We start from the raw sequence: 12,160 nt of genomic DNA, 5'->3' as shown, positions 1-12,160 counted from the left end.
GATATAAATGGTGTAAGGGTAGCGCTGACCATTAAATGCACACACACAAACCCACATGCTTAATGAGAAAAAGACATTTTCATCTAGGTACTCACAAGGATGAAGATTCCCAATGTGATGCTCCATTTTCTTGTTTTAAAAAAGATGGAAGGCAAAAAAAAAAAAAAAAGAAAAAGAAAAAAAAAGGAAAGGAAGTGTTGCAAAATAAAAGGAAATTCCACCCACACAACCCTGCAGCCTGCTGCAAAGAAGCACCGAAGCGTGCTGACGTCAGGATTCATGAATGGATGTAAATCGGGCTGTTCCCAGATTCGGCGAGCGGGAGCAGGGAGCAGGGGGGCAGCCAATCGGCGTGGGCACCGCCGGCAGCCTTCTGCCACCGAAGAGCTGGGTACCCACTATCCAGAGCCCAGCGCCGAGCTGCCCCAAGGGGCCGGGCCGTGGTGCTCCCCCACGAGCCAGGAGGGCTGCAATGTGCAGGAGAGGACACTGGAAACAAGTTGTTCGTGACCCAAGTGAAGCTGTTGGGTAAAATGGCATCGCTGCTGCCATTCCACAGAGAGGAGCGGGTGAGGACATCCTCTAATGCCTTCGAGTCATTGCTCCAGCGAATCTCTGCCCCTCTGTACAGCTTGGATAACAACAGCCTATCAAATAACAGCCATCTGTTATATGAATCAAATGTATTTAGTAATCAGCAAAGGAGTTTATCATCTCCCTGGCTGCTTGCAGGATTACAAACCCTGGGTGTTATTATTAAAATAACTAAATATAAGCATGTACCGGAGGAAGCTGCAGGGAGAACAATAGGAGGCTTGTGTTTGATTAGTGATGCAAAAGCACCAACAAAATAAAAATAGGAGCGCTAACAAAATCACGCATTCAGCTCTCCTCAAACGTTCCCAACAGTAGGCAGACAAGCTCACAACATTGCACACATTCAGAAACAAGAACTGGAGCACGCACAGCTTCACGCTTACAGCTACGCAATAAATGGTGGGCACAACATCCCCAGAGAGCAGCCTACCAGCCATTTTCATTTCATTTTCAATTCCATATCGATGGACATACTTAAATCTGCATAGCAGATGCAAGGATGCAGGGTGTCATTTTGGGACACTCAAATAGATGGCAATGTCCTGGTGAATGCACAAGAAGAGCTATGATTAACTTGGACCTAGACAGGGTAAGAGCATGAGTTTTGCCTTATTTTTGTAGCTTTGAAATATGAGGGAAGGACTGGAGGGATGAGCATAACTAGGAATTAAGGTTAAGGTGTAAAGAAGAACGTAGGCTGTAAGCTATGCAATTACACCACCCCAGGACTTACCAGAATTCATCTATTTGGTCTTTAAAACTCAATCTAAACAATTATTGAACCAGAATTTCCATACTTTCACCACCTCTTTTGCTAGCAAGTAGGAAGCAGTTATACCAAAATAGGATGTCCTAAAAGCTACTCTGGTGGAACACATCTCAGGAGAGCGTCTGAGAGAATCCCTCCTTTCCTTATGAAAACTGGGTAACATCCCAAAATAAACCAGGACTGGATGTAACAACACTGCAGATCTGGGTTTAGAAACTAAGGATTTTATGCTACGTGAGTGATATCATGTGAGCCAGCACCAGTGATACTAGCTTGTGTGAAGGGAGAAGGAGGGCAGGATGCAAAAGCCTTCCTGGAGGCTAATACAGCCACACCTACAGAGACAATGCCTACCTAAAAATGTATGTGTATGAGAAGATATGTGAGGTTTACATATATTAAGGCAGTAGTTTATATTTTTAATGCATATTTGACATGAAACAAGGAAAGGGACAGCCAGGGCAGTAGCGATGCAGTTCTTCTCCAGTTATGGTTATGTCAAAAGATGCTGTCTGGGAGCTGTTGAACTTCTACATGTGCTTCTTTGCACATCTTCATCTATTAGTTGTACCATAGTGTACTATTCAATACTATCATCTACAAAAAAGCTGCAATGATGGGAATGCATCAGTGTGCTCTAAATTCAACAGCAGCCACAATAAATTGAGTTTTGATTTTGGACTTTGATTTTTTAATTGGGCTTTATAAAGTTGGCCAGAGAAAATTAAAATTAATGCAAATTTCTTGTTACCTACTTTCAAAGCCAAAGAAAGCACAAGTTAGCTTTAGCTGAAGAAATATCCAGTGTTTAAGAAATAAAAGTCACAAAACACTAGGCATAAGGTTTCTACCCAGGCAATACAGCTGCAGACTGAGCACTGCTACACAAACAGAGAAGCAGAGGTGCAGGTATGGTGAGACACCTCCTCTTCAAAGTCATCATTTCGCATCACTGTTTCAAACCCCAGCTGCATCAGGATACTTAGACCTGCTCTGATTCCCTGCTTTCCTTTCCCTTCAGAGCCCAACACTGCTTTTTACTGTCATCACCACCATGGCACAAGAACAACAGTTTCCAGATTTCCCTGGCATTTTCAGAACAGAAACAAAAATGTTCATGTACTCTCTTACCCTAAAGCAACAAGGGATGTTCAGGAACTAGAAGGGGGAGCACAGTACCACATGCAAAAAGTGGAACAAAAAGAGAAATATTGCTATAGAACAAGAAGAGTCAGAATAAAAATAGAAATGAGAATAATTTTTGGAGGTTTCCAACAGTTAATTGCAGTGACATTTAAAAAAACCAATCACCCAGCTGGGGAAATAAGTGGGAACAAAACTCCAGGAAGATTCCAGCAGGAGAAAAGACCTTGCACATACAACTCAGGTTTTAATTCTCCATGGTGACGTGATTCAACATACCAACACTCAATTTCATCTGTGCCTCAACAGCTCAGGTTAACATCTCCAAATACAAAAGGTCCTGAATGTAAAGCAAGCCAACTACTTTAACTTGTGATGGAAAAGGAAAAACAACCATTGGCCTAAAACTGGTGGGTGTCACAAGATCACACTGGTAGCCAAATAACATTAGCATTAGAAAACAGGATGATTGCAACTGGTTACATATTTAACAGTACACATTACATAGTGTGTTCAGTGGCAACTAAGTGTATCAATATCACGAAGAGTATTTTCCTCCTCCTCATTTAGACAAAACCACTGGTAGATGCAGGGAACTGTAGGTATCAAACACCCAAACACAATTCTGTGGATAAGTTTAGTTCAGTATCAATGTGAAAACGAGAAAAAAAGTACAAAGCACAGCAAAGATATTAAAGAAACCCCAAACATCATAAGGGACCACACAAGTGCCAGTGAACAGTTCACAGGCAGCAGGATTTCCGAAAGGATACATGAGTAACTAAGTAACTACACCAGTAAGAGACACAGCAGGCAAAAGTGGTGGTAATGGGTGCAAAAAGGAAAGCTACAAGTAGCTAAAAAGTATCTGTTTGCCACTTTTGAAAAAGACAAGATAATTAAGTGCTTTCAAGCCAATTAGCAACTCCAAGGAATGTTATACAGCATCTGCTAGACATAACGTTTCAAGTTGGCACATCATAGTAATTTCAGCCCAGTCCTAAAATAATCACTTAACAAGTTCTCCAACCCTCGTGACCTTCAATTTTAATATCCTTGAAAACTACTAAAATTGCAGAAGACTGAGAATAACAATATTGTGCCAATATTAAGAACTAGCATACGTTTGCTATTTGTAGTCCTTGGTAACTTGATGATAAATCCTGGGCAAAAATCCTAACAGCACCTCCGATGGGAAAGGTTCTGCTGCATCACAGCAAAGTCCCATTCATCCCAGGGTCCTGTCTCTGATGGTGACTAGTAACAGACACATACGGAAGCAAAGAAAAAAATCAAAGCAAATGCCTAACACTTATCGTTGCGTATTTCACTAACAAAAGCAGAAAATTAGAAAAGCGATGAAAGTGACTAAAAGGTTAATTCCATAATCATGCATCAATAAGGCTGTTTAGAAACCTATCTGACACACACTTGGAGGTACAAGAGGGACTCCACTGTGAAAGCTTTCTACCTAGATTAGTAAATAGGTGAGGTCAAACAGCAAATGATTCTCTAACAGGAGAAAGCCTAGGTAAATATTTGCACAGATAGGGTGGCTAGCGGGACATTTTACTGTCAAGCTCTAAAACTCCATGAAATCTTTGATCCACTCTTCCAACCCTGTAGGCATACATTCCTCTTCTGAATGACCTAATCCTTAGCAGTGGGGTGGGCAACAGGAAGGAAAAGAATCATACTTAAACCCTTCACCATCAGATCTTTAGGCTTCTAACCAGGATCTCCCCACATCTGGAACTTTGAGAAGTCCTCCCTGCAAGGGCAGGTGAAGAGGAACTACAGATTTGACAGGACCATCACCAAGAGTTAAGAGTCAAGAATTGTGACCAAAGGACAAAAAGACGCTCAAAAAGCCCAAAATCTTTTGGCATGTGCAATACCATGAGAACAGGTGAGTTGTAATTTCAGCCAGGGCCCTAACTACGAGCTCTGTTTTGAAAGGGAGTCCGTTTACAACAGGACAGCCATAGTGATTCCAGACCCTGGCCCAGCCTTGCTGCTCCTGCGGCAGCTACAGAGCCATCACCTGGAAGATGAACCCTACACTCATTAAGAGGCTGCCTTTGGAGTAGGATAAATCTAGGATATACATTTGGGTGACCAAGTTGCTGCTCCCCAGGCAATAGGGCTATCCCTGGAACAAGGCTCGGACCCTTTCAGATCAGAAACATCAGAGCTTCCTCAGCTCACAAGACAGCATAGTAAGTGAGCCATGATGAGAGGTTTAGGTCTGCTTAAAAATGAAAGCAGAGAGCTTGAGATAGCTACAAACTCATAGATATGCAATAGCTTGAGAGAAAGCTACCCGTATAGTCAAGTGTCTGCCCAAAAGCTATTCAAACAAACTCACAGACACTTGCACCACCACCCTACAGTCTTCAAACGAAATTGCTACCAACTTCTGTGACCAAAGAGAGGCTTCTCACAAGAAAAACATCTTCCACACAGTTGCCAGTTGTTGAGGAGTTCTTTGACCAAGTGTGCCCTGCAAGATATGATGGGTAGGAGTACATACGGCTATATGATGACTTCCTTTAACCTTATATCGCCTTTAGCAACACTCCAGAAACAAAAAGGGGAAAAAATTACACTAAAGGCACTAAAAGACAATGACAAGACAAAATGCATTATTACAGAATGGTTTGGGTTGGAAGGGACCTTAAAGCTCATCCAGCTCCAACCCTCCTGCCATGGGTAGGGACACCCTCCACTAGAACAGCTTGCTTGCTTCAAGCCCTGTCCAACCTGGCCTTGAACACTGCAAAGGATGGGGCAGCCACAGCTTCTCTGGGCACCCTGTGCCAGCGCCTCAGCACCCTCACAGGGAAGAATTTCTTCCTAATATATAATCTAAATCTCCCAGCTTAAAGTCATTCATGTCTTTCCTTCTTTAAGCCTGAGGCTGGTATGGATTCTTTTTTAAGGAGTTTCTGGGTGATTTTCCCAGCACATCTACTCTTTCCAGAGGTGCCCTGATTTTCAGGCTTCTCACAAAGACAGAAGTCTGTGTAGTTTTAGAAGAAGGCATGCCACTACAACAAAAGCAACTTGCACTGATAAGGCTGAGGAAGCTCAAAAGACTACCTTTGCAGATTTTTATCTTCCTGAAGGAAGATGGCCTGGTTCCACCATAAGGAAAAGCTCTGGAACTCCATCAGGAAAGAAAACACTACTACAGAAGAGACATGACAGCCTATTTCCTTGCTGCTAAAAAGGCAGTTAATGCAGCAAGTGAACAACAGTCTTTCCAGATTTACAGTCATCATGGCCAGCTGGCAGGAAGCACAGAGGAGACACGTAAAGCAGAACGTGCACATAGACAACACCCTTGTGTCTGGGGAAGCTGCTAACTAAGGTGTTCCTCCTTGAGGGAAGTGTCTGCCACCTGAAACCACATGGACTCAGGCCACATGCTATCCCTTAGGCAGGGGTATGTGAGGGCACTTCATTTATCTCTTTCCAAGCTGCCCATCTCTTTGTGCAAAACCTGTGGGAATTCTGTTATCTTAAAACCTCCATCTCTAACATGTGGTTGAAATCAGACAATGGCCTGTAAAATTATCAAGGAGAGGATGAACAAACAGGAAATCAGCCTGAATACAGATAGTCAGGAGTAGGGTAATACAACTCGAAAGATGAAAAATGTGTTTATTTGCTGTGTTTTTTCCTCTAGAAATCATTTGCAGAATGATTAGCAGAGGCCACGTGAGAAAAGCAGATCTATTTGTTCTAGAGAACATGCCAAAATGAAGTCTTCCATAACAATAATTGACTCTAGTAGAATTGTCAGCAGTGAGAAATACTGCAAGTAAAAATAAGTATGTATAATTAGCCGTTGTAAGGGACACATTTAAAGTCAACTGAGCTACAGCCACCTTTCCTCTCCCAGGTTAGGAGCCTGCAAAAGAAGTGAGAGACCTGACAATGAAGCCTCAATATTAGTGCCATATGGAAAGAAAAGCTCTGTAATTTATGTTATTCCCACAAAACAACATATTCCTATAAAAAGGCATGCATAAATGGGAAGCTATTGCAGGGAGGAATTAATGAAACTGGAGAAGTGATTAAAAAATGTGGTACAATTCCCTAAGGTCAAGTTTTGTTCAGAGGAAAAAAATCACCTGCACAAATATAGAATCAGCTGCTGAGCAGCTGGTGCGTAGATAAGGATTCAAGGTAGAGAGGATCACAGACTGAGCACAAATTATAAATACCAAGTTGTCACAAACAGGGCAACTTCTATCCTTTGAGAAAGCAGAAATTCCCAACCTATTCAGTTTTGACAAAGCCTTTGGTAAAGTCCATTGTTGGGTCAGGCTTGTCAAGAAAGAGAGAAACCATGCCAGAACTACAAGACAGACAGTAAAGAGAGCTATGAGGGATGAGTGAGCTAACTCACTGGGGTTACTCCATCTGAACAGAGTGAAAAAGGAAGCTAAGATTGAGGTATGATCTATTTCTTTAAATATAAAAAACAGTTTCTGCAAAGAAAGGAAATCTATCCTCCACATCTGTGCTGAGTAGGAAGCGCACTGGGCTCAAAATGCAACAAGAAAAATTTACCTAGGCCACTAGAAGAACTTCTCTAAATGGTAAACATACTGAAGTGCCAGCCCAAGCAAACCACATCACCTCCCATTAGGAGGTAAAGGAAAAATCGTCTGAAGAACTGTCCAGTAATAGTGATGATGATTTAATGCAAAAGGTCAAGATGATCTTTCGGAACCTTTCAGGCCTCTTCTATGAAGATATCAAAATACTGAAAGCTTTGCAGCAAGACCAGAAGCTAAAAAATTAATCTGATCTTTTGCAGTATAAGGTCTTGCCAAATTAAATCTTTCATCCTTGTTACTGTTACACAACCTCTCTGAGGAATATTATTCAGATTTCTACCAAAAAAAAAAAAAAACAACCCTACAAAAACTGCTGACAGCGGAATTCAAGCACTTGTAAGTCAGAGACTGCCAGAATTAGGCACTATATTTAGTACTAACAGTCTTCTCTGTAGTCCTGTGATAAAATTCTTTCAGGAACAGTGGATCAGCTTTACATAAATACTTTCAAGACAAATAAAATCAGCTGAGCATCTTCCTCCAAGACTAGCATCCGCCACAAGGATATCAGTAGCTTTTGCTTCAGAGTTTTCTGCTTGTTTTTCCTCTATCCCAAAAGACCTGTTCTGTTCTGCTGCTGCTAAATGCAGACCCTAAAAGAATCCTCTTGATTCTTGACTCAGAATTACCCATTTCATGAAGTTATGACAACACCTTATACAGTTACAGTCGTGACTAACAGATTTTTGGTCCAGAATATTCAGATAGAGAACATTAAACTTGTTGGCAGTGGTGATTTTGATCAACGTTGGACAATGCAGCAAGATGTAGAAGGCACCCCAAATCAGGACTCTTTCAGGAGATGCTGTATGAGATACTAAACACTTGCTTTCTGAATTAAGTCACAGAGCTGACTTTAAGGGACAATCAAATTTAAACAGCCTTCATCAAAATGGCACAATAAAGTTAGCTGATGTCCTAATACTCCAACCAACTCAATCAAACCATCAGCATTGCACTGCACAGGTTTTGCTTATCCAGGGAAAATAAGCACCACATTACTGAAGTCAACTAATGGCTAAGAGAGAAAGAATGAGAGGCATGTTCAAAAACATGTCAGCTGAAGCATTAACCCCAAGACCTTCCAGGACAACCCTTTCACAAGAGTATTTTATAACCTATAGGCCTCCATAAACAGAGTAAAAAAAGTGTCTGCACTTCTTTCCAAGCAGAGAGATGTGAGCCTGCTTAAGCTCCAATTTCCCCCTTATTAATAAGAAAAGGTTTACAGGATATGCATGTATACTTTTCACAAAAGATTAATATACTGGAGGAAAGAACCATGACAAGCTACATGATTAGAAGCTTGCCTGGTTCAGTTGGTCTCCCATTACATACCATCTATAAATGTCAAACCCCTTTACAAGGCACGCTTTCTATCCTTAAGCCACCTCTACTACACTGCTGCTATGCATACGGCACTGCAATATAGAGTGCCTTGTCTATTAAATGAAAAAAAAAAAAAAAGCTAAATAAGAAGCAGCAATGTTGATGAAGTAACTGATGAAGTGTCGTTGATGAAGAAAGGACAGGGTAGATCATGCAACTAATTGAGATGAAACCACATTCACATCAAGGGAGAATTCAATTCTTCAGTAAAATACTTCACCTTATTTATAACTCTTAATGAGAGACAGCTAAAGTCTAAATATATGGATGCTCTACCTCTACAGCACCCACCACTCCTCAGAACAGATAAAAACTGACAGCTTTTATATTAAGAAATTAATCCCAAAATGTAGCTCCATCTCATGTCTTCTTGCAACCCCACTCAGAAGTGGCTCAGACACCTCTTAAAACTTACGTATCTGTAGCTTTCTCTGCATGAAGTACCTCCTTACGATAAAGATCGTACAACCATAAGAAAATTTACAGAACAAAACCATTTTCAGTCTCCTTAAGCAAAGCAAATAAATGTTTTCTTGTATCATGCATATACCCATTCACTAACTGAAGAAAACTTTACACAATTTTACAGTTAGAGACAAGGATAAGTGATTTTTCAGCTAACATCTATAAAGAAAACAAGAAACAATTTTTAAAAAATATTCCTCTAAACTTAATTCCCAAAAGATTGCAGAATTTTTATACATTTTGCTCCTTTTCAGTTCTTCACAGAGACATATGAACATTTGGTAACTTACAAATTTTACAATACATAAAATAGGTGTAGTTAAACTAAAAAAACACATATATGAGACAGATTCAACAGGTGGTATATTCCTTGAAAGAGCAATATCCGTAACACAGGAAGTGTCCTGCTAACACCAACAGTGATCTCCATTACAAAAAAATATTACAAGCTCACACTGATGCATTAGACTATTAGAGAATATGAGACAAAGAAAGAAACCTCCAGCCATTTACATCACGTTTCAAAAGTGACAGCAGACCACAGTGACTCTCTCAGAGGGCAAAGGGAAAGAATAGTACAACTGAAGACCAACAGCCCCCTTAAAGCCCCTAACCTGTGTCCTAAGTGGTCGCTCTATCATGTCCAAGGGTGCTCTTACACGGCTGGCCACTCCTCAGAAAATAAAATTTTCTGGATCCACCTGTCTGAGCTTGGACTCCTTTTCAGTCAAAACTCTTTGCCAAACACAGACCTTGCAGGAATCTCCCTGAAGAGCCAAGTTTTCTTAGACTATGAACTAGAATACTTTCCATAAGGGAAACTCAGAGGGACCAGGTCAGTCACACTAGAAATAGGAAGGGTTTATGTACAACCCCCCTGCCTGCTGCCCCTTCTTCCCAGGCTTCCATTTGGCTCTCAGTGTTCCAACTGCAGCAAACTCTGCCCAGTGCTGCCTGATCCCTAGGGAAGTGCTTCTTAGTGTTACCCTACACGAGCTGCAGACTCCTGGCTGCCTACTGCATCTCTCACTCCTTCCTCCTTCCCTGCACTGCTCAGCCTCCCAGAGCTCCTCTCCTGGAGCTGAACCTGGCTGCTCCCCGACAGCAGTCACCTCCTCTGTGATGCAAGCTCTTTCTTCTCAAAGACAGGCAGCACAACTGCGAACAGAAGTACAAAACAAACAAATTCTGTCCACCACAGAAGTGCCAAGTTACTTTTAATGACTCCCCCACTTCACTGTAACAAAATGGGCTGTGAGCTTGCTAAAGCACATCCCTGATCATGGCTGACACTTGCCAAAGGGAAGTATCAGAGGTAGGACACCAGATGTGCACAAGCTCTGCACTACCTATAGCAACAGACATCAGACACAGAATCAGCAAGAGAGCCAGCTAAACAAAGTACCTATTCAGAGCACCTACCTCCAATAGCAAAGTCTGATGCTACTTCAGACATTTGATAACATTTTAGAATCATGAACAGCTGCCTGAAAATAAATAGCTAAAACCACTGAGTTCTTACCACACTGAACCAATAACCTGCTCAGATTTCAAAATGAACAACAACACTGCATTTTCTGGAGCTCTGCTGGTGTCTCCACTCTAGCTACAAGAGCCTGGATTCCTGTGAGGACATCTGCATTCTCCAGCCAGTCACCAAAGGACAACAAAAAAGTATCAAAATTATCCCCTCACAGAATTAATAAATCTGAATTAAGAGATACAAATGCTTTCAAAGTCCAAGTTAAATTTAAAAAACGTGAACACTGTAAGATTAACTTTAATCTACAGAAACACCTCTTTGGCACGTGCCCACACCTGAACTGGATCCCGTTCGGTGCCTGCAATTGAGCTATGGACACAGTATAACATGAGAAGGTAAACTCACCTCATTCCCTAACCTCAAAAGGAAAGCATACCAAAAATTTAAGGACAACTGCAGGAGTGAGTATGTTACCGTTTCATTCCTTCTCCAGCTTCTGACTGGTTACTACAGTTTAAATATCAACAACTGCTGATACCTGATCATTTTTCCAAATGCACTGAAAGCCCATGTCCTCTTGGCTTACTGCACACGTGCTTCCTCTTCAAGTCAGATAAATCAGGCTGTTCTCTGAAGTTGCACCATAGGTAATGTTTAGGACAATCCAGCACTGAAATCTTCTCCCTAGAAAGAACAAGAAAACTCAAAATCCTACTACCAAAGATGCATTTAAATAAATGCTCCTAAGATCAACCTGAAACATCCCATTAGCACATCCTGATATTACTTGGCACATTAAAATGCAGCAGAAAACATCCCAAATTAAGTAGGCACATTCAAAAAGAGGCTGGGAGTAGAAAAATGCCTCAAAACATTTAGTATATCCTTTCTAAGCACAGGCATACACTCTATAATCCTTTTATGGCACAATTTTAATCTAAATTAAGCAAGCAGCTCCAGTAAAAGAGCTCAAGGCTTTCCATATTACAAAATTACACCATTCAGGATTGGATTAGGCTTCAAAATAACACACTTCAAGATAATCTGCTAATGATTTTTCACACTTAGTGTTCTACCTGAACTCCAAATTATTTGTTTTCTCCATTTCAAGCAAATTTTAGGAAAAGCATAGGTTATTACAGTCCTCCTACGTATATACAACTCATAATACCATTATTCCTCTTGCTATCAGAAATATGCAAGCAAAGAGACAACAAATACTGAGGCTGCCAATCCTGATCCTACTGCATCTTCTTCCCACCCCTCAAAAATCTACAAGGCTACAAAGACTAAACCCAGTTCTGCATAAAATTATAAAGATAATCAACACCTTTAAATTACACAACTGGCCAATGCTAGTCTTTAATGCAAACACTAAACTAACTGGTCTTAAACAGGATTACCTCTATCCTCAAACATTGTTTTCCATATATCCTTAATCATCATGGACACAACAAGGCTACTACAACACTGAAGAAGGGATTCAGTAATACCAGCACAACTGTCTTGCCAGCATGAATAGACTTTAAACAACATAAGCTGAGTGGCCTTGCAAAAATACAGGCACCATCTGCCTCATGCGATTCAACTGGTCTCAAAACCACTCCCCAAGTTTGGGAAGTTTAGTGTATCTCTATTTTGCAGAAGAAGGAACAAGCATTGCTCATTCCCCTAACATGTTAA

General features: G+C 41.0%; 1 protein-coding gene across 9 annotated transcripts in view; it reads right to left on the bottom strand.

Annotated features, from left to right (window-relative positions):
* Positions 1 to 12,160, bottom strand: part of MAP3K13 (mitogen-activated protein kinase kinase kinase 13) — an 81,473-nt gene that overhangs the window by 39,677 nt on the left and 29,636 nt on the right. For 6 of the 9 annotated variants that reach the window (XM_065675137.1, XM_065675141.1, XM_065675140.1 and 3 more), the window contains one exon: positions 11,016 to 11,161. The exons of 2 other annotated variants lie outside the window; for them this stretch is intronic. The gene's annotated coding sequence lies outside the window, so the exon portion shown is untranslated. Of the gene's footprint in view, positions 1 to 95; positions 122 to 11,015; positions 11,162 to 12,160 lie in introns of those variants that run through there. One more of the 9 variants, XM_065675144.1, reaches the window with a different exon arrangement.

This window comes from Lathamus discolor, chromosome 3 (assembly GCF_037157495.1).
Source record: "Lathamus discolor isolate bLatDis1 chromosome 3, bLatDis1.hap1, whole genome shotgun sequence".
Classification (NCBI taxonomy): domain Eukaryota; kingdom Metazoa; phylum Chordata; class Aves; order Psittaciformes; family Psittacidae; genus Lathamus; species Lathamus discolor.
This window is presented reverse-complemented; position numbering and strand designations above follow the sequence as displayed.